The sequence below is a fragment of the Myotis lucifugus genome, unplaced genomic scaffold (assembly GCF_000147115.1).
Source record: "Myotis lucifugus unplaced genomic scaffold, Myoluc2.0 scaffold_57, whole genome shotgun sequence".
Lineage (NCBI taxonomy): Eukaryota > Metazoa > Chordata > Mammalia > Chiroptera > Vespertilionidae > Myotis > Myotis lucifugus.
In genome coordinates this window covers 996,819-1,018,583 of record NW_005871105.1, presented here as the reverse complement: position 1 = coordinate 1,018,583, position 21,765 = coordinate 996,819, and the positions used below count along the sequence as shown (strand labels likewise).

Here is a 21,765-nt window from a genome sequence, read left to right as displayed (position 1 = left end):
TATGTGTGGGGCCCCAGCCCTCTTGTGTTAACGCTGCCCCCATCAAGAAAACCATACTATCTGGCCGCCCGCTCGGACATGCCCTGGCTTTGTCGAGTTCCGAAGATGGGCGGGGCATCTGCGGCAGTCCAAGGCTAAGCCGTAGGGAGTAAGAAAAGCGCTGCGGCTCCCAAGTCCCCAGAGCTGAGGATTGGGGAGGGGGAAGACGGGGGCCCCCCTTCCCCCCAGCCGGAATCCGGCACGCCGGCCCACCCGGCTTCCCCATCCTCCCCTCCCGGGACTCACGTTTCTCGAGCTGCGCCCGGCCTGCCCCTCCACGCCGGCCCGACTCCACGCACCCCTGCTTTGCCAGGCCTCTTTGGCTCTAACTTGCGCTAGTCGTTTCTAGTGACCCGTGCGTTTCGGGTTCCACTCTGGAATCCCCCGCAACCGAAAGATACTTTTGGAGGCCCAGGGGAGGAACTGATGTTTCCATACAGCCCCGGGAAAGAAATAGGGGGAAACGCGGAGGACCTTTCTAGGGGGGCCCTTGCCCACTCCACTCACGTTCTCCAAAATAGTTACTTCTCCTTTTCTCTGGTTTTCCTCTCTGCTCAGAGAGAAGGCAGAAAATCACCTCTTTAGAAGCACTTCTTGGTATGTACTAACCAACATACACGAAATTGAAAACACTGAACCCTGCAAACTGAATGGGTTGTAATCCCCAAAGGCAAAGGATCAGGAACAGAGCATAGAATGTGTGCAGCTCGCAAGAGGAAATGCCATTTATCTTATCTCCTAGGCCTGCGCGGGTGGGTGGGGGAACGGGAGAGGAAGTGCCCTCCTCCATCTGAGTTCTGCAACCTCAGTAGCAATCACAGCTCCCTTGGAGAAGTTTCTACAGTTTTCTTAAAAGCAGCCACTGTACCAACATGGCTCCAGAGAGGTGTCAGGTATGAACCAGGCCATCCACCTCCGGGCTGACTTTGCCTCTGTGTTAGCGTGCAATTAGCCCACCAGAGCTAGACAGCACAGGAGTGACAGATGTTCACCCATCCCTTAGAACTGCAGATGTTCTGAGAGCCGTGATTTCCACCCCCCCGCCCCCCCCACCCCCACTTTGCTTCAAAGTGTTTTGAGGAAGTCGAAAGGGCCACCCCCTATCCTGAGTTTCCCCAGACCTACAGAGGAGTTTCCATTAATTAGGCCACATTAGAAAAAAAATGTGGATGTCTACTTTTATGCTTCTCTTACTCAAGAAAATTGCATTTGAAGAGACATTCCTTACAAACAGGTCAAGAGGAAGTGGTTTAATTAGATTTTTGAAATGTTTACACAGGTAAACCACTGATTTGCATAACTTCCCAATGTTTCAGAGGTGGCCTGTAGAAGAAAGGAGAAGCGGCTCTAGAATTTAGAACTAGATTTTAATTCTGGTTTCAGTTCTTATTTTGCAGTTTTCTACTAGGGGCCTTGGAAAACTAACTTCAAAGCCTCAGTTCACTTATCTGTAATGTAGATGTATAATACCTTCATAGAACAGTTATAAAGAGGATGCAATAAAAGTAGCTTATATCTGAGAGTTACTTCATGCCAGACACGGGGCTAAGGAATTTACATGTATTCATTCAAGTATTAGAGGCAACTAATTGTGAAAGTGCCTAGCTGTGGTATGTAACCCATAAGTGTTCCTTTCCATTTATCTTCTCAAATTAGGAAGAGACTTTAGAAAAAACATCTCTTTTATTTATCCTCTCAACAAGTAGTCATCTAGTTCAGGGATTCTTCAACCTGGAACATCAAATCAGCAGGAGAGCTTTGATAAAATACTTTTTTTAAAAAACTGATTTCAGAGAGTAAAGGAGAGTGAGAGAGAAGTGGAAACATCAGTGATGACAGAGAATCATCAATCAGCTGCCTCCTGCACATCCCACACTGGGGATCAAGCTCCCAAACCAGGCATGTGCCCTGACGGGGAATTGAACCATGACCTCCTGGTTCATAGGTCGACACTCAACCACTGAGCCACGCAGGCCAGGCAGAAAAATACTTTTTAATAGAGGCCCCACACCAGACCAATAAGTCAGAATCTCTAGGGCTAGAGTTTAAGCATCAGCATTTTCAATGCTCTTCCCAAGTGCAACCAGTATGTTGAGAACTCTTCAAAGGAGGCAGTGGTACCCACTGGCATTTGCTCCTTTACTCCCAGTTTTGCCTTCAATTGACCTGGAAATCTGCATAATATCCACCTCTTGTAAAATGTCCCCTGCGTAGCAGGCCTCAAAGATCGGCAATGTTGCCCTCTGGAGTCTTCCAAGATGCAACTAGCCTTGATTCCACAGGAAAAGTGCTTCAATTCACCTGGGTACCTACAACTCCATCAGCTTTTCCTCATCCTTTCTGAAAGCCCTTGGAAGGTGGTTTACTTTGCCATCATCCCTCTGAAAATCTGATCCCGAGAATTTAATTCAGGTTTTACCCAAACAACACACAGTAAAAAGATTGTTAATGGCTTTGTTCTAATTACTGTTATTTCCCCAAGTAAATCCTGGTAGCTATTATGGCAGTAATATTACCCTATTGACTCCTATATTACAATTTACTAAGACTCTCAAGCAGTAAAGTGTTTTCTACAACTGTTACAAAATACACGTTCTCAACCTACACGTTACAACTTGTGTTGAGCATTTAACATACTAATCTATTAAAATTCTGTTGTGCTAAGTCAGTTGGCGTTGGATATCATTGATGTGAATGAGTCATTCTAACTCCCAATTTCATGTCTTCTGTAAATTTGGTCTGTATGCCATGTCATCACTCACGTTCTCATTCTCAGGTGCCTTCCAGGCCAACTGAAACTGAATTAGCAGCTGACAATGAGGACCCAATGTGTTACTAAGTCATATTTTCATTACTTGTTCCAGAGCAGCCTCTATGTGCTTTGAGTGCAGGGCACATTTGTGGAAATTAGAAGAAGGTATACCACCCTTATTCAGGCTGAAGGATTAGGAAAAATCGACCCCTTCCTCCCAGATAGAATCCCAAACAGCAGATGTGCTTTGACCATTCAGTATGTTTACTTTGCTGGTGTTGTCAAAAAAGAAAATGACTACTTGGTGAATTCTCATTAACTTCTGAATTTCTTCTTCCTTTTCTAAGTGCCCAGATATTACTTTAATAATAGGATTATTAATTTTGCTCCGGATATGTGAAAAGCCCCTTGTCTTGGTTTCAAGAATCAAGCTGCTCTTTTTTGAAAACGCCCTTGTCCATCTCTAGTCTTTGAGTGTTCATAGCCTTTGGTGCTGATTCTAGATGAAAGTCCTAAATATATAAACTGTCTTTGCTGAGAGGTAGTTATTCTAGGCAAAAGAAGTTAAGCTTTAGGAAATAGGGTATTTTCCTACAAGTTTTTTGCTTAATTTTCAATTAACTCTTGCAAAGTTCATTTCATTCTTTCCATTGAAATGGTCGTCTTTTCATGATAAAGAAGAGAAGAAGAAGAAAAAAAGAAATTCTGGTTTGTCTGCTTCTCCCAAGTACTAGTAGTGGCATCTTTCCTGTGTTCTTCTTACCTGAACAAAAACAAAACAAAACAAATTATATATATTTGTTGTCCTTAGTTTATTTTTGGCTCTAGCTTAACGGAGCCCAGTCTTACATGGATGTTACAAATACATGGTTTCTGTTCTCTTGTTTAATTATAATTCATTAAATTAAACTCAAATTTGCCCTTTAGGTTTTCCTAACCAGCCAGCTGGTCCATGACTGAACAACTGCTTCAGTTCTCAAGCCAAATTAGTCCATTTGTAAATAACCACTTACCCTCACCTAAAAGGTTCATCCTTGAGTCACTGGAGAGGAATGATCATGTTGGTTTGTCTCAAGCCCTTTCCTTGTACTTACTCGGTGATAATCTCTTTCTGCTTCCCTTTCCCTTTCTGGGCATTCAGCTCTGGCCAGATATCCACGGAGGCTTCTCCAACCCCCCTTGCTCAGGCCTGCTGCCTTCCCCACTCTCCCAGGGCTGGCCTGCTTTCCTCCATGACCTAGGCTGTTCTGCTACTGCTTCATTTCTAGATGGGTCACACTTTCATCACTAAAACCAAAGGAGACAACAGGGTTGGAACTTGAGGGTATTATGCTAAGTGAAATAAGTCAGATGGATTAAAACAAATACCATATGATTTCACTCATATGTGGAATCTAAAAACATAAGCAAAACCAACTCAACAGCTTGGTGGTTACCAGAAGAGAAGAGGGTGCGGGAAGAGTGAAATGGATAAAGGGGTCATTTGTATGGTGACGATGGAAACTAGATCTTAGGTGGTGAGTACACTGTAGTATATACAGATGTGGAATTATAATGTTGTACACCTGAAACATGTGTTATAAACCAGTGTTACCTCCATTAAAGAAAAACAAACAAGCAAAAGGTAACATTTACCTACATTCCTAATCATAACTGAGTTGCACCTTCTTCACCCCAGTCACAATTTGAGGCTTTTACGTATAATTCTTCTTCGGGTATATAATTCCTGGCCTCACAATCTTCTAACAGATCATTAAGTGTGCCAGGCACTTCCATGTGTGTTCCATTTTGTCCTCGCGGGCACTCATGTTGGTATTACATTTGACGCGTGAGAAAACGGGGGCTAAGAAAGTTGAAGCAAATTTCCCAAGGTATAAATGGCTCAGACCACATATGATTAAGTTTTTTTTTTAATATATTTTATTGATTTTTTACAGAGAGGAAGGGAGAGGGATAGAGAGTTAGAAACATCGATGAGAGAGAAACATCGATCAGCTGCCTCCTGCACACCTCCCACTGGGGATGTGTCCGCAACCAAGGTACATGCCCTTGACCGGAATCGAACCTGGGACCTTTCAGTCCGCAGGCTGACGCTCTATCCACTGAGCCAAACCGCTTAGGGCTGATTAAGTTTTTTTATACCAAATCCAGGCTCTTTCCATTAAACCCCTCGGCCTATCCTGGCTTTTCATTATCTAAAGCCCCACTTGCAATGTGAGTGTCCTGGCCTCAGGTAAAAGTTATTCTCCATTCCAGATTGACTTTTGAAATGGATAATTTTTATATCACCTCCTGATTTAAACTACCCAAGATGTCCCATACACCTACCAAATTACAGCACGATTCTCTGAATGATTATTGATATTTAATACAAAAATGATTACTGATATTTGCCACACAAATGAATGAAATTAGAAGCTCATTCTTTTCCTTGGAGTTATGAAATGACCCGAAAGGACTTTAAGCATTTAATATTTTCTTAAACATGGTTTTTGAGAACTGTAGACATCACTGAGGAGTTTAGAAAATGAATGTTTATTGAGGCTTAATTTAATCTGGTGACTCTTTATAATAGGTGCTTGACTAGTATTTAATGTACTGGGCTGCATATCTGGCACTTCGGCCAGACGGGGCGCGCTGTGCTGTCTGTTCCTAAACACATAGATAGGAAGGTACTGACATCAGGCCAGGCCTTGAGATATGGTCTCATGGCCCCTTCTCAATATGCTGTACTCTCTGTTCCTAAAACACATAGATAGGAAGGTAATGATGCTATACTGTGTCGGGAACTAATTGTGTAAACAAGGCTTTGTAACTTTGTGGTTTTTGCAAATAAAAATGCTGTAACTCTTGCAGTCAGCGCTGCAGTTCAGCCTCTGCTTCAGTAGGGTGTGTAACTGTAGTTAGCTGGCCAGCTTAATAAAGCCTCTTAAATTTAAATTCTGATTTGGTGGTCTATCTCGCTGAGAGAACCCATAACATTTAATCCTCCCCTTTTTACCAAAATCTGGCTTTTTCCAGAAAAGTACAATTAATGAAGAATTGTATGAAGAAGGTTCAAAGGATAAGTTCATGGCCCAGGAATCTGATTTCCCAATGTCCATGTGCTATTATGGTCTGCTAGTTCAAGAAATAGCACAACTTCTCTTTTCATGCACCCCACTCAATCAAAACCCTGCTAAAAGTAGAGATTACACCGGGTGTGCACTAGTTTGAAGCTACTCCTTATGGGATTATATGCTAATTTATTTAGGAGGAGATAAGGAGTTGCTCCAGCAATATTCTGTTGTGGTAATTCTAATCCCTGGCTGCATGTTAGCATTACCTGGGGAGTACCTAGAACACACCAATGTCTCAGAAATTCTGATTTAATTCTTTCCAGAATGAGCTTCAAGTAACCCATGTGCTTTCAAATACCAGGTGATTCCAGTGTGCAGCCAGTTAGAACCAATATTCCACAGCCGTGGTTCCTAAACCTTGCTGGCCATTAGAAGCATCTGGGAAGAGCTTTTAGAACTTCTGATGCTCAGGCTGTAGCCTATGCTAATCAATAATAGCTGGGGTGTACAAAGCCCTATGATTGCAATGAACAGAAACTTTAGGAACCCCGGCTCTATAGGCATGTTACTAAGCAAGCTCTTGAACCAAATGAAGCATTAGGTTCAGGTCCTATGTTTACTTGTCATGTTTGTACTGGTTTAATAATTATATAAAATATTATGAAGATTGGTTTTCATTTATACCAGTTCACTAATATATTTATTTCTAGGTACTTTTCTTAGATATTCAGTTTAGGGAAGTAATACTTGATTTCAGTATTGCCTGAACTAGTTAAGTTGCTTACAGATTGTAGTTAATGGTTCACTCCATGTTCTGCTGCCAAATATCATATAAGTAATGAATTTCAATAAAACATCTAACAGCCAGTCTATTTGGACTTTTTCTTCTGCTGATGAGATTAGCTGTATCAAGAAAAGAAAATCTTAGCTGTTTTGCATTTATAGTATATTTTAGATGAGGAATAATTGACACTTTGCTGATATTAAACCTAAATTTGTAATCCAATGACATTGTTCGGTTTCTTTTTCTAACCTAATGCCAAAGAATAGAGATTCTTCTTTCTTCTGTACTTTAATTTTCATTATTTTTAAAAAGTGACATTTTTAGATGGTCTTTTTTACTCCTCATGGCCAAATGGAAAACATGGGTAATTTTTAAAAATGCTAAAATAACAGAATTTAAAAGCCCGACTACAGTCTAAACGAAAAACAGCATTCCTTAGAAGCACTTATCATCTTTGCAAAAAAAGTAGAAGGAAACTTGGAATAATTATAAGCCAACCCTTTCATTTTACAAAGAAACCAGGGTTAACATAGGTGATGATTGTTACCAGTTTCTTCGGCTAATTACTGGTAAAGGTGGGACGAGAAGTCATCTCCTAGTTCCTCGCCAAACTTCCTTTTTCCCACTTCTCCATCTGCATCATTGGCCAAGAAAGTTAAACGACTTCTTCTTTTGGGATTCCCATATTTTACATGAATTGTGGCAATTTATAGAAAAATGCAAAGATGCATTCTTTCCATTAACAAAATGTCAATGAATAAGGAGAAATAAGTTTTATATTTTGAGGAAATCAAATGGGACTGGGATGATAGCTTTCATTTAGCACTGTTAAACTTGATGATGTAGGTTTACTCATTATTTTCCACTGGCATGTGGACAAAGTAAGCTAGCTCATCACCACAACTTATAGTTGCTACCTAACCAATCTCTTATCCTTAAGGTGAAATATTCAATAAGCTTTACCCATCTTGAATCACTTATCCTCATTACTAGAGGCCCTGGACATGAAATTCGTGCATTCAGGGGGTGGGGGGGAGTGTCCCTTAGCCCGGCCTGTGCCCTCTTGCAGTCCAGGAGCCCTTGGGGGATGTCCGACTGATGGGGAGCGGACGTAAGCCATCAGTCAGACATCCTTAGCACTGCCGCCGAGGCAGGAGAGGCTCCTGCCACTGCCACTGCACTTGCCAGCCATGAGCCTGGATTCTGGCTGAGCAGCGCTCCCCCTGTGGGAGCACACTGACCACCAGGGGGCAGCTCCTGCGTTGAGCCATATTGTGAGAGGGCACAGGCCAGGCCGAGGGACCCCACGTTGCATGATCAGGGTTGGGGAGGGATGCGGGAGGTTAGCCAGCCATGGAGGGACTGCAGGAAGGCTCCAGGGAATGTCCGACCCATCTCGCTCAGTCCCGATCGGCTGGACCCCAGCAGCAAGCTAACTGGAGCATCTGCCCCCTGATGGTCAATGCACGTCATAGCGAGCAGTTGAGCACCCTTAGCATATCATTAGCATATTATGCTTCGATTGGTTGACCAGACAATTGGACACTTAGCATATTAGGCTTTTATTATATAGGATACTTGGGGTTTTTAAGGCATTCAGAAGTCTTAACAAATTTGCATTTTTAAAAATATATTTTTATTGATTTTTAAAAATTTTTATTTAGAAAAAGAGGAAGGGAAAGGGATAGAGAGATGGAAACATCAATGAGAAAAAAACATCATCGATCAGCTGCCTTGTGCATGTCCCCTATTGGAGATCAAGCCCGCAACCCAGGAATAACCTGAAGTTGTGACCTCTTATTTCATGGATCGATGCTTAACCACTGAGCCACATCAGCCAGGCAAATTTGCATTTTTTATAGCATGAATCAATTTTCTATGTTTCCTGCTATTATACAAAAAGGATAATACTATATAGCAGTATTTATGTATGTGTGTGTGTGTGTGTGTGTGTGTGTGTGTGTGTGTAGATACATATTGGTATCTATACACATAAATTTCACCTTCAGATGAGTCATTATGCATGTTGTAACAAATAGCAACTGTTATGAAGCAGACAAGGAATATAGGATACAGCATTCTTGGGTTGTAGTATAATGGTGTCATGTAAAGTGAATCTGCCTGAATTAAACCAATTTTAATGTTGTTTGGGGAAAACAAATGGGTTAAGACTGGACATTGAGAGTGCTGTGTTCTAGGACTAAGTCTTTCACATACTAGTAGTGTGACCCCAGAAGAATTTTTTTTTCTCCTATAAACTTGGAAAATTCAGCAATAGCATTCATGGTAGCTTGGACAAATCACTTATAAGTCTCAATGTCCTCAGCTGTAAGTTGAAGAAAATGGCCTTGATCAGTGGAATTCTGGTTATACATTAGAATCACTCAGGAAATGTTAAAAAATAATAATGCCCTGCACTGCCCCCAGACAAACTAACACAGAGTTTCTGGGGGATGTGGGCAAGTGGTATTCAAAATGTGGTCTATGGACCACCAGCATCAGCATTACTCGGTATATTAGTCAGCTCAGGCTGCCACAACAAAATACCATAGACTGGGTGGCTTCAACAACAGAAGTTCTGGAGGCTGGAAAGTTCAAGATCAAGGTGCCAGCTGATTTCAGTTTCTAGTGAGAACTCTCTTCCTGTCTTCTTGCTGTGTCCTCACGTGGCCTTTCCTTGGTGCATGCACATGCAGGAAGAGACAGAACTTTCTCTTTTTCTTCTTATAAGGCTTCTAGTCCTATTGGATTGTGACCCCACCCTTACTACCTCATGTAACTTTCCCTCCTAAAAGCCCTATCTCCAAATACAGTCACCTTGGGGGTTAGGGTTTCAACCTATGAATTGGGGTGGGGGTGCAGGTGGATAATTTAGTCCATGGCACTTGGGATTTTGAAAAATTTCAGACCCAATCTCAGGTCAAATGAATGAGATTCTCTGGGAGGAAGGACCAGGAATCCATGTTTTAGCAAACTCTACTGGTGATTCTTATGCATAGTCAAGTTTGAGGATCACAGGCCTAGACCACTTGTTTTTATACTAGGCTGCACATGGAATTACCTAAGGAATTTTCAAGCCTTTGATGTCTGGGGCCCAATTCCATAGATTTTTTAAAATTTTCTTTATGTATTGATTTTAGAGAGCAAGAGAGAAAGGGAGAGAGAAAGTAACATCAATTGGTTGTTCCGCTTACTTATGCATTCATTGGTTGATTCTTGCATGTGCCCTGACCAGGGATCAAACCAGCAACCTTGGTGTCTCGGGACCATGCTCTAACCAACTGAGCGACCTGCCAGGACATAGATTTTGTATTTGTTACAGGCTGCTCACTCTAAGCAAGTTTTAAAGCTTGTAGGTTAATACAATCTGAAAACCCCTGGCATAGAAGATCTCCAAGGGTCTTTTCAGTCCTAACTAGTACGGATGTTAATATAATGGAATGTATATGTATTATAATGTACATGATCTAGGTAATGCACATCAAAAGAAGATGATAAGAGAGTTCTATTATATGTAATATAATATACATGATCTAGGTAATGCACATCAAAAGAAGATGATAAGAGAGTTCTATTTTGTAGTGTCAAATACATTTGTTATTCTGTTTCATTAATCACTTGATGACATAATGCATTAAATGGTGGTTTTTTTGTGTGTGTTTTTTTAATTTTGTTTTATTGCTTAAAATATTACAAAGAGTAGTACATATATCTCTTTTTTATTTTCCCCCTTGACCTTTCCCCGGCCTCCCCTACACCCCAGTGTCTTGTGTCCATTGGTTATGCTTATATGCATGCATACAAGTCTTAAATGGTTGTTTTTTAAGAACTGCCATTTTGGTAGTACATTTGCTAGCTCTAATCTTCATCAAATCAAATGCTAATTTGGTAGTACATTTGCTAGCTCTAATCTTCATCAAATCAAAAGTTGATTTGAGTCCAGGGGTAATTATAAAAAACAAACCAACATAATGTGATTATTTTGTAAGTCTCAAAAAAGGTCATTCAACTATATAAATAAAGGAACTATGGGTATCTCTTTGTATTAAAATTTATATTCAATTATATAGTTTAAAATCTCTTTTGATATCAGGATATTTAATGTCTCAAGAATTTTAGATGCTATTTCCCCAAAAATGTACAATAATAGTTGTAGAAAAATGATATTTTAAAATATTTCAAATCACCAGAGCTCTGACCAGTGAATTTAACTGAAATTCTGTCATCACAAAAGCTACCACATGAAAGTAGAAAAAAACAACCCCTTGATATCTTTCTTTTCTTTCCCAGGCATAGGAACCATTTAAAAACTCCATTTTAAAACTTCAAACTCATCAGAGAGGAACAAGTAACTAATGAATCAAAACTAACAATCTTTTTAATAGTCTTGGGTTTTAAAAGATTTATTATAAATGGTATTTGAGCACTTGGCTTAATTAGAATTCTGTTTTGATGAGGCTAAAGTAGCCTCATCAAATGTGTCATGTGGACACATTAAATATCTATTTTAATGGTCACAAAGTAACCGGGGGTTGACATGAAATTGGCATATACAATAAAAAAAATCCATGCTCTCTTGAAAGGGGATAATGATGTCCCCTTTACTCAAAACTCCTCAAAAACTAGCTTTTAAATATTTTCTGCATCTTTCAATAAATAAACATTACCAGGAAATTACAAATGAAATGTCAGAATGCATGTCAAGATGTGACTTTCTTTCCATATGCAGACACCTGGCAATACTCCTTTTCTATAAACAAGTTTGTAAGTAAAAAATAACTTGTGGGGAACTGTTTAAAAATAATTCTGCAAATGAATTTTCCTTTTATTGGATGCCACTAAGAAAAACCATGGCCTAGCAATTTAAGAGATGTTGCCTCATAAGTCAGCGGATATCATGTTATGAGGAAATCGAGTTACATCAACACTTAGAACCACAGATGAGATGAGATTAACAAATGCTTGAGAAAAAGAGGAAGTAAAATAAAATTCTGGTTTGTGATAATATTGCAAACTGTTTCCACTTAACCGCATAGCCTGTTACATATACTAGGTCTACCAGTTAATAATAGTGAATTTTGTAATCAAAGAAAACACGATAATTTCAAGAGAAACATCAAAAGTGCTTTATTCAAAGTAATGTCCATCGCTAGCTACACATTTCCCCATCTTTCAGGTAAGTTGTGGATACCGTCCCAGTAGAACTTTTCTTGTTTTGAGGCAAGCCATTCAGAGACCCAATTTTCCACTTCTTCGTATGTTTTGAAGTGCTGCTCAGAAAGAACATGCACCATCGATCAGAACAAGTGGTAATCTGAAAGAGCAAAGTCTGGTGAATACAGCAGGTGGGTTAATACTTCCCAGGCAAGATCTTTTAACGTGTCTTTAACTGGTTTTGAAGTGTCTGATGGTGCGTCATCATGAAGCAAAATTACTTTGCCGTGTCTTCTGGCACATTCTGGTCGTTTTACGATCAAAGCATGGTTCAAATTGATTATTTGTTGTTGGTAGCGATCAGTATTAACAGTTTCACCTGGTTTTAGAAGCTCATAATATACCACACCTTCCTGATCCCACCAAATGCAGAGCATTGTCTTCTTTCCAAAGCGATTTGGGCTTGCAGTCTATGTTGATGGTTGACCTGGATCAACCCATGATTTTGTGCATTTGGGATTCTCAAAATAAATCCACTTTTCATCACCAGTCACAATTCGATGCAAAAAAGACTTTCTTTCGTGCTGTTGAAGCAACATTTTACTGATGACTTTTCGGTTTTCCATTTGTCTTTCGTTCAGTTGATATGGCAACCATTTTCCTTCCTTTAAAATCTTTCCCATTGCTTGTAAACAATCAGAAATTGTTTGCTGAGCAATGTCTGCAAGTTGTTTTTGAGTTTGACATGCATCTTCATCCAATAATGCTTGTAATTGTTGGTCTTCAAACTTTTTCGGTTAACCTGGACGTTCTTTGTCTTTCACATCGAAATCATCACTTTTAAAGCATTTAAACCAGTGTTCACAAGTATCTTGAGATGGAGCATGTTCACCACAAGCTTCCCGAAGTATTCAGCAGCACTTTTCTTCAAAATAAAGTAATGAACTATAACTTCCCGCAAATCCTCTTTTTTTGGGCATGAAATTTGACATTTTTAAGTGTAAAAATATCTATGATGTTAACACCTTCAGCAAATTTGACATATGAAGTTTTGAAGCTTGTTGTCAATACAACAAAATAGCATACATATCAAATCGCATATATATCAACATATGTGTAACTCCATCTATTGGAAAAAATCCACATTATTAACCAGTATACCTAGTATACTGTATTGAAATGAAAGTTCTCTATAACTGAGTTTCTATTTTTGAGTGTAAAAGAATAGTACTAACTTTGGTATATCCCTAATCTGTAAGCCGTCATTCTCTGAAAGCCAAGAAGTTTCTGAACTTCATGAATATTAAAACTATTTTACATATAAGAAACAAGATATATCAATATAGTAGCTGAGATAAAATTATAAATAGGAAGAAAAATATATTCCATTATGATAGCAATCGTTATTGTTAAGTTGCATTTTCTTACTAAGAAGCTGAATACTGTTCCCTTTCAGTGAGTGAATTGCTAAGGTACCATTCTAAACATAATTTTTTGTTTTTATTGAAAGGGTTGTCAGAACTTATGTATTTTCTTAGTTCAGAAATATATAAGAAAGTCTTTCTTGCCAGCTTTGCTGGGAGCTGATGGCAGAATGCTCATGTCTTCTTCCCCTAATAAGCAGAATAATTCTAATGAAGGATAAATCAGAAAATATAAATGATTTTTAGCCTCTATCTTTGGAGGTGGCTTTTGATGCTTTGACATTGAGATGACAAATAATGTCTCAATTATTCTGGATCAGCCTGACCGACTTGGCCCAGTGGTTGAGCGTCCACCTATGAACCAGGAGATCACAGTTCGATTCCCAGTCAGGGCACATGCCTGGGTTGCGGGCTCGATCCCCAGAGAGGGGCTTGCAGGAGGAATCTGATCAATGATGCTCTCATCATGATGTTTCTATATCGCTCTCCCTCTCCCTTTCTCATGGAAATAAATAAAAATATATTTTTTTAAATTATTCTGGATCAAAAATTAAAGACATATCAAATTCTATCCTGAGTGTGTGACTGAAGTATCAGAATTATATAGGGAAGCAATATTTCTCATGATACCTTTAGAAATTATGCTCTGCTTTATATGTCATTATAAAGTTTTCACTTTCAATTTCTGTTACTTGCTTGGTGTTCCTACTGCTCAGAAGTATAAAAAGTCTCATTGGCTATTGACCTCCAAGTACAAGCTTGAAGTATGATACATGAAAGACAGAATATGAACAGGTGCCTGAATTTTCCTACAACTTCTTCCATTTAATGCATCATTGACAATCAGTTCACAGTAAGACAAGGCCTTTGAGGAGCTGACTTCTACCTGCCTCTTCTGCTGGATGGCATCAGTGAAGAGGAACATGAGCCAGGCCTGGCCCAGAGAGCTGGGTCTGTACAGGTAAAGTCTCTGGTAGTTTATCTAAGTGTCCTTAAAACTTACTATTACTAACTTTTCAATGTCTCTACACAAAATTTTAAAAGGACAAAACAAAAAGGAATTGTATCCAAAGAAAAGGATTGTGTAGCATAGCAGAAATATAAGCTACCGAGGCATATGTTGTAAAGCCGTTTGAAAGTCACTCAGCAAGTTTTGTGAATAGAAGTGCAGTGCTCTCGTCACATTCTGCTTTAAAAGGTTATGGCAAATACAGACAAATTCAAAAGAAAGAAAGAAAAAAAAGGAATTGTAGGAGGAGGAAGTTGTGAAAGAAGGACATCATCATATATACAAACTTACAGGAAGTGTTCCCTATTTTGTCTTACCAAGAAATCATAAGAATTTTTATAAAATCTAATAATGTATTTCTGATCATTCCCTTAAGGCAACTTTTCCTCAAACCATTTTTTAAAACTAAAAACCAATATCGATAGAGAGATGGTAGGTAGATAGATAGATGATAGATAGATAGATAGATAGAGATATATAAATAGATATTTATAAAATAAAGCCTAGAACCAATGTTTACATTTTTATTTTAGTATATTTATCAAAAAAAGAAAGACATACTTTGATCAACTGATTAGATTTCAAGACCTACTAATGGATTGCAACTTTCAGCTTAAAAACATTGCATGGGGTTCTTGTGTATGTGTAGAGAGATATTTTTCATGTTCACTATCAAAGTTTAAGAGTATAGATCTCTAAAAAATATGGAATTAAAAGTGGCCTCTGAACTCTTTCTCACCTACATAAATCTGACTGTTAAACACATAAGAAGATGCCTTGATGCCTTAGCCAAACAAGAAGTAGAGGCCACTTTGCCTAAAAGCAAACAACATGGGGCATTTAGAAACCTGATCCTACTGGCAGGAGAAGGAAACAGTAGTGAATAGATAAAGTTTAAAGCAATACACTACCTTTAAGATTTTCCCAACGGCCACATAGATCTTCTAACAGGAAGAGTATATGTTTATGAGGCACACCAAGAAATGCCTGCAATTGTTAGAGGGCACCACGGGTTCCCAACAGCCTAAAAGTCATCAGCTCACCAAAGAGAAGGTCCACGTGGATCATCAGGAGTCATCAGTTCCTGCCGCTGGGAAGGATACATCCAAGGACTGCACATCCCAGACCACACCCATCACATTCCCTTACTACCTCATCTTAAAAACTCTTCCTACCTCCTCCATTTATAAATAACTGTATGGTAGTACATAGACCAGCATAGGTTGCAGTCTGCTGTTACAGATGGTGCTGATACTGTGATCTCTAAGCATGTCCTCTGTTGATGGTTATTTTCATTCCTTTTCACAGAGTGAATATCTCTATGGTCAGAGAGAATCCACAGCAGTAAAAGACACCTGTAAATGATGAGGGAAAGAGGGCCGTGGTCAGAAATTTTCACTGCATTGGATACAGGGCTTTGGAGCCAGGCCAAGAGGACTTTCCTGCCTTCTGCCAGCAGCAAGGCTTCAACTAGACATTAAAAAACTAAAATTAGAAAGCCTTTTGTGACTTAGTCTTAAGAAACCTTATAACCAAATTTATTTGTATTCTTATTTGCCTGGGGCATGCTAATTTATCGGTGACTTGGGTTAAGCACTCTCTATAAATTCTACACTTGACAGCTCAGCTTAATCCTAAAGAATCCAGAAGGATATATATCAAAGTGCAAAGACATCAGTCAGGCATTTCTCTGCATCTTCACTGACTTTGACACACACACAAATGGATTTTCATACATTCTGGAACATGTACCTACATGGATCTCAATACCTTGGAATCACCCAGGAAAGTAAGTCCCTGGAATGCACCATTCAGAGCAGCAAATATTCCAATGGGGTGGGGGGAATATCCTAGAAATATTTTGTTTGCTACCAATAACACTATTTTCTTAAAATTCTCAAAGTAGTTTATTAAAGGATAAGAGAGAAGGAAAAATATTTTTCAGCTTTAAAAAAAATCTTATATAAGCAAGGCTCTGCTGATGCCATGTAAAAAAAATAACTTGTTTTTATGGCTAAAGGGCAAGAACCAGGGAATGGCTCACCACCCATCAGCACTTGATCCTTTTGAAGAGCACATTAGTAAGGGGAAGAGAGAAGAAGCGCTGTTTTGGTGATGCCAAAGAAAATGAAGATGTAGTAAACATTGGGGGAGAAACATTATTAATGAATGTCAAAGGTTCACACTTCTCAATTAGCTAAAAATGGTCATTTTTTGGGGCCATGCTTTGAAAAGTTACTAAGACCTCACTGAAATCACAGTATGTGTGTGTGGAGTCAAAACTGATCATTAATATGAGATGGTGAAAAGGGCCAAATATGACTCTTTGGTAATGAATTTTGGAAGCATTAGTCATCAGACAAAATCTGGTGAGCAGATACTGCAGCGGGGTCTGTGAGTAGAGAGCTTTTGTATGCCTCCGAATTATAGAAACTCTGAAACAAATTCAGTGTGGCCACTGCAGCCAGACATGGGCAGCATGAGACAGAGAAGCTAGCACTGGATGGGGATCCAGAGACTTGGGACTCAGGGACATCCTGGTTGTGTCTCCAAGTCCGGTAAACGGAGTAAGTCATTTCATCCAACTGGGTGCCAGTATCCTCATTTATGAAACAAAAGGGTTGCATCATATCCAAGATTCCTTGAACTTTAGAATTTTATGATTCCAAGTTTTTAAGCTGTGGGATACATGCCTTCTAGATTAGAACTGCCCAGCAGAAATATAATGCAAGCCACATATGTAATTTAAAATGTATACTAGCTACATTACGTATGTAAACAGAAACAGGTAAAATAAGGACATATAATATTTTTACTTAACCTCATATGTCCCAAATACTGCCATTTCAACGTGTCTGAAATCTCGAGTAACCACCCACACTTCAAGTGCTCAACAGCCACATTTAGCTAACGGTTCCTATCTAGCACACTGCACAGTACAAGTCCAGAGAGTAAAGTTCTCAGGAGCTACACTTCTCTTCAATGCTCTGAACCACGATCGCAAAGTCTGACTTGTCACCAAAATTACTGGAGGCACTTAAAAAATATTTCTGAGCCCACCTCATTCGTTGGGCACAGGTTGTATCTTAGAAAATCTCACTGGGTGAGTCCGATGTGCAGCCAGTTCATACCAGGCTGCAGGGCAGTGTTTGAAACCCTCTTCACTGACCTAACTGAGCCTTCCTGTGGGCGGGATAAGGGAAGCAGTGGTCATGGGGTGAGCATCCTCCCCAGGGTCTCTCCAGCAAGTTATCAAGAGGACTACCTTCTATCTGCCATGTGGGCTGGGAGAATTCAACACTCATCCTGACAGCCGAAGGTGCTTTCAGTTACTGAAGGCAATTTGATTTTTTCAAGTTAGAATGCATTAAAAAACAATGAGCTGATGTTGCAAAACAAAGGAGACTAGATTCCACTCGGCCAGGACTTGTCTAGCTGGTGACTTGATGGAGCTGCAGCTGTAGCTACCCATCTGTTTTTGAGCCTGTTTGTGTAGAATGGTTGCCCTCAATCTGGTACTGATTCTCACTTTCAGATCTCTTCAATTGAGTGGTGACAGAGTAGTTGAGAAAACTTGTCCAAGTGAAGAGTCTTATAATATTTTCATATTTCTGACATGGAAAAATGGGCAGATGTATTACAAGTCTGCCTTCTAGACTTCCAAAACTATTTAAGCATGGACAAAGGAGGCTACCAGGGAATTTTTAAAAAACTGGTAAGTTGAAATTAGCCAACGTTATATCAAAGGGAAAGAAGTATCAAATGGAAATGAGGATATTTGTGGCCTAACTGGAGAAAAGGTTTAAAAGCATCAGGTGAAAAACAATAGATGAGACCAATATGGTGACATGAGAGAACCCAGCCTTTGTGCTCCAACAATTAGACAGCTCTCCACAAACAGAAATAGCTCTGGGATTCCACTTAAGAAACTGTAGCAGCACAGTGGAACCAAAACCTTGAGAAAAACTGTACAAGAAGAGAATGAAGACAGCGTCATTTTGCCTGCACCCCCCCGCCCCCCCACAGCTAGCATTGCCCAGTGCCAAGAGGGAACTTCCCAGCAGAAAGAGTTCCCTTCTCCCAGAAAGAATAAGCTTACTCAGCCTTTCTGAACACTACACAAAGGTTCTCTTTTGGTTTCACCCTACCCGGACCTGTAGGGCTGAGACACAGAAACAGCTAGGAATGAGGGAAAAAAGTAGAGGCTACCAATAGCAGCCATGCAATAGAAGCAACTGTAGTTCCTAGTGACCTGATCTGCAGATAACCCTTATGATTCAGTATCTGAAGGCTGCTTACATCTTCTCTAAAACCACCTCTACAAATCCCAGCCCATAGCTTATGATTATATTTAGACTGATACTAAGATTTTATTAAATTTAACATAATAATAGATTATTTTACATGGACCATTAAAAAATCACAAAAAGCAAACATCTTTATAGACAAGCTCTCCTAAAAAATTATAAATAAGCTCCTCTATCTGAGTCCCTTTATGCCATGATGGTAAGTGTCCAATGGCTAGAGACAGATTTATGTTCAAATACAATTTATTTGCCCTATAACCTCAGCCAAATTGCTCAGCCTCCCCAAATCTCCATGTTCTGGGGGTGTTTCATGCCCATCTTATGAGGTTATGAATATGAAACATAAAGAATGTGAAGTGTTGGACACAATGACAGGCAGAATACTAGTAAATGCTCACAGGTAGCTATTATCAAAACAAAGGCTATTAAAAGACCTGACTGATAAACATTTATGAGATTTTTCTGGAAATTAAGAAGGCCCTTACGAAAAAACATATTTACTCCTCATAACTATACATAACATTTATTTGGAATACTACAGGAAAATATCCCTAAAATTTCACCCAATATTATCTAACACCCACACACACATGCACGATGCTATTTCACCACCACCCTTCATAGTTTTTTTATTTCTCCAGAGAAAAAGTAGAACACAAAGTTCTTCTCTAAACCACAAATTAGAGGTCATCATCAGTTCATTTGGGAAAATATCCATCAGTGTTTATACACATACAGACCCACACACATATACACTTCTGTGCATACACAGGGACACACACACACACACACACACACACACACACACACACACACTTACTCCTATGTATATTTGAAATATAAATTAGTAAAAACCTTGATTTTAGTTAACATAAAAGAATGAGTTGGTAGGGAAGCTCAAGCATTTATGATGACCACAAGACTCATGCCTCTGTCTTACTCTTAACCATCCCTGATGGACTTTTCTGACAAACACATTCCATACTCCCACAAATCATTCTAGCAAAGAAAGAAAAGAGAGAAAAAGAGAGCCGTAGGGAGGGGGAAGGGAGGAAGGAAAACAGGAAGGTGGGAAGGAGAGAGGAAATGGAGGAGGAAAAAAGATTCCATGTGCAGGGCATGTGTGTTTGTTGGGTTGGCAAGCCAGGTCAATTTGGGGAAGCCAATTTTTTGCCCACCCAGAGCTTGCCCAGACTAAGGCTATGTTGCAAAACAAGCAGTGATTTCTCGGCCAGGCATATTATTGGAATGAGTGGCGTCCCAGACCTGACTAATGTTTTCTTCTGGCCTCTTCCTTCCTTAACACAAACATCTGAGGCTGAGGTAGTTTGAAGTGAGCTCCTCAAAGCATCCCAAAATTCCTACTTTTTATTTTTTATTTCCTTGATGTTTACTACCTAGTTCAAGAGCTAATGATTTCTGCTCCACCCAGCACTAACCCTGTGGATTCTAAATGTTTTTGCCTTTCAGAACCATCCTTCTAAGCTCAGTTACCTCCATACAGAGTCTAAAATGAGAATGAATGAGCCATGCCAATTCAGCCCCATATTGGGAGATTCCTCTAGGGCAGGTACTTCATCATTTGAGACAGCCTGATGTCTTGAGAATTCTTGTGACTGAGAGAAGAAATTGTTGTGACTGGCCATTTTGGTTTCATTGATCCTTAGACACAGTAACAATACAAGCTAAGGTCTGAAAGGACTGGTTGTGCCAAGAAAGCTGCATGTAGACAGAATGTAGTTGATTCGCTTAAAGAAACATTCCGTGAGGCACTACTGTGTATTGATACTGATTCCAAGAATGTATAAACACCTAAAATCATGATCATGAAACGTTATAGCTAGACATCTAGTCTGACCTTTTCATTTTACATATTGATAGACAGAATTAAGGTCTGGAAATTTTAACTTTTCCAGGGTGATGGGCAGAGACTGGAATGAGCTTTGGTTATAGTTCAGTGGAAACTAAGTGCAAGCAAGGAGGTTACACACAATTAGGAAAGACTTAATGATGGGACTTGAAGTTCTCATCAACTAAAAAGTCGCACCCGGGAGAGCAGAACTGCAGCCACCAGAAAGGTGTCTGTTAAAATGTAAGAGACGACTGTCCAGGCTCGGCCAGAGGTGGGATGAACATTGCTTCCGACCTTTGTCTCCATTCATAACTCACCAGGGAGCTTTCTGATTACAAAATTCAAATTCCTAAATGCCCTGAGATTAGAATTGGAGTATACTGGGTGACAGAGAAGACTATTCTAATTAGCAAAGGCTAATCACTTGAATTAATTGATAAAGTTGAGTTTCTAAAATTATATATTTGAGGACCCTGGATTCATGAAATATATCCCAAGATGGTCAGTAATCCTTACTATTTTTTTTTCTGTGGAACATTATTAAAAATTTTAGTATATATGTAGCTAGTTTATGATGGGGCAAAAATAATGAATTTATTAATAAATAAACACCACTATAACAGAATGTAATAAAATGTAGTTGTAATATATTTAGTCAATAAGAATATAGTAGTATAATCAGCTATCCAAATGGTTTCTAGGAATTTAAATGTTAATGGTTACCAACTTACTAACACTTTTCTTAAAATAAAAAGTAAAAGGTTTAATATGTGAAGTGAAATATCAGATTTCTTTTTTACCATCTACCACACTCAAAGCAGACCCTTTGTTTTCTCTTAAAGGTACCAGCAAGGGTTACTCTGTTGCTGCCAGGAGATCTGGGTTTGGGATAGCCAGACCGAGATCAGATGACTGTTCTGTGTAAATAAGGGTTCTGAGACTGTGGATTCATGAGACTGGGAATACAGCAAGAGGAAAACATTCACATCTCTATTATAGGAAAATTATTAACGGTGTCCACTATTTGGAACAAAAGAGAAAAGTAGACAAATTCATGCGTAATCACAACAAATGCTCTACTAAACACTATGTAAAAACAAACTATAGCCTCAATAATACCAGCCAATTTGAGTAGCTTTTGACAAAGGAACAAACATTCTTTCCCAGGACTGTAAGTTCTATGTCAAGTAATATAATGCAGAACAGAGACTGGAACGTTTCATGAAACAGAAGAACTTTCAGGACTTATTTTTTTTCTGAAAGGAAGATATGCCAGGAAAATCTTTATACAATGAAATAGTCTATCTTCATTAAGTCTGAAGTCATGGAAAACACCCAAATTTTGCCCTACTTTTTTCCCTTTACTTGGAGGCAGATTATAACGT

At 39.3% G+C, this 21,765-nt stretch overlaps 1 protein-coding gene across 1 annotated transcript in view; it reads right to left on the bottom strand.

Annotated features, from left to right (window-relative positions):
- Positions 1 to 308, bottom strand: part of DSE (dermatan sulfate epimerase) — a 55,966-nt gene extending 55,658 nt beyond the window's left edge. The window contains exon 1 of the mRNA XM_006089171.3: positions 286 to 308. The gene's annotated coding sequence lies outside the window, so the exon portion shown is untranslated. The remainder of the gene's footprint in view (positions 1 to 285) is intronic.
- Positions 309 to 21,765: the final 21,457 nt, after the last annotated feature.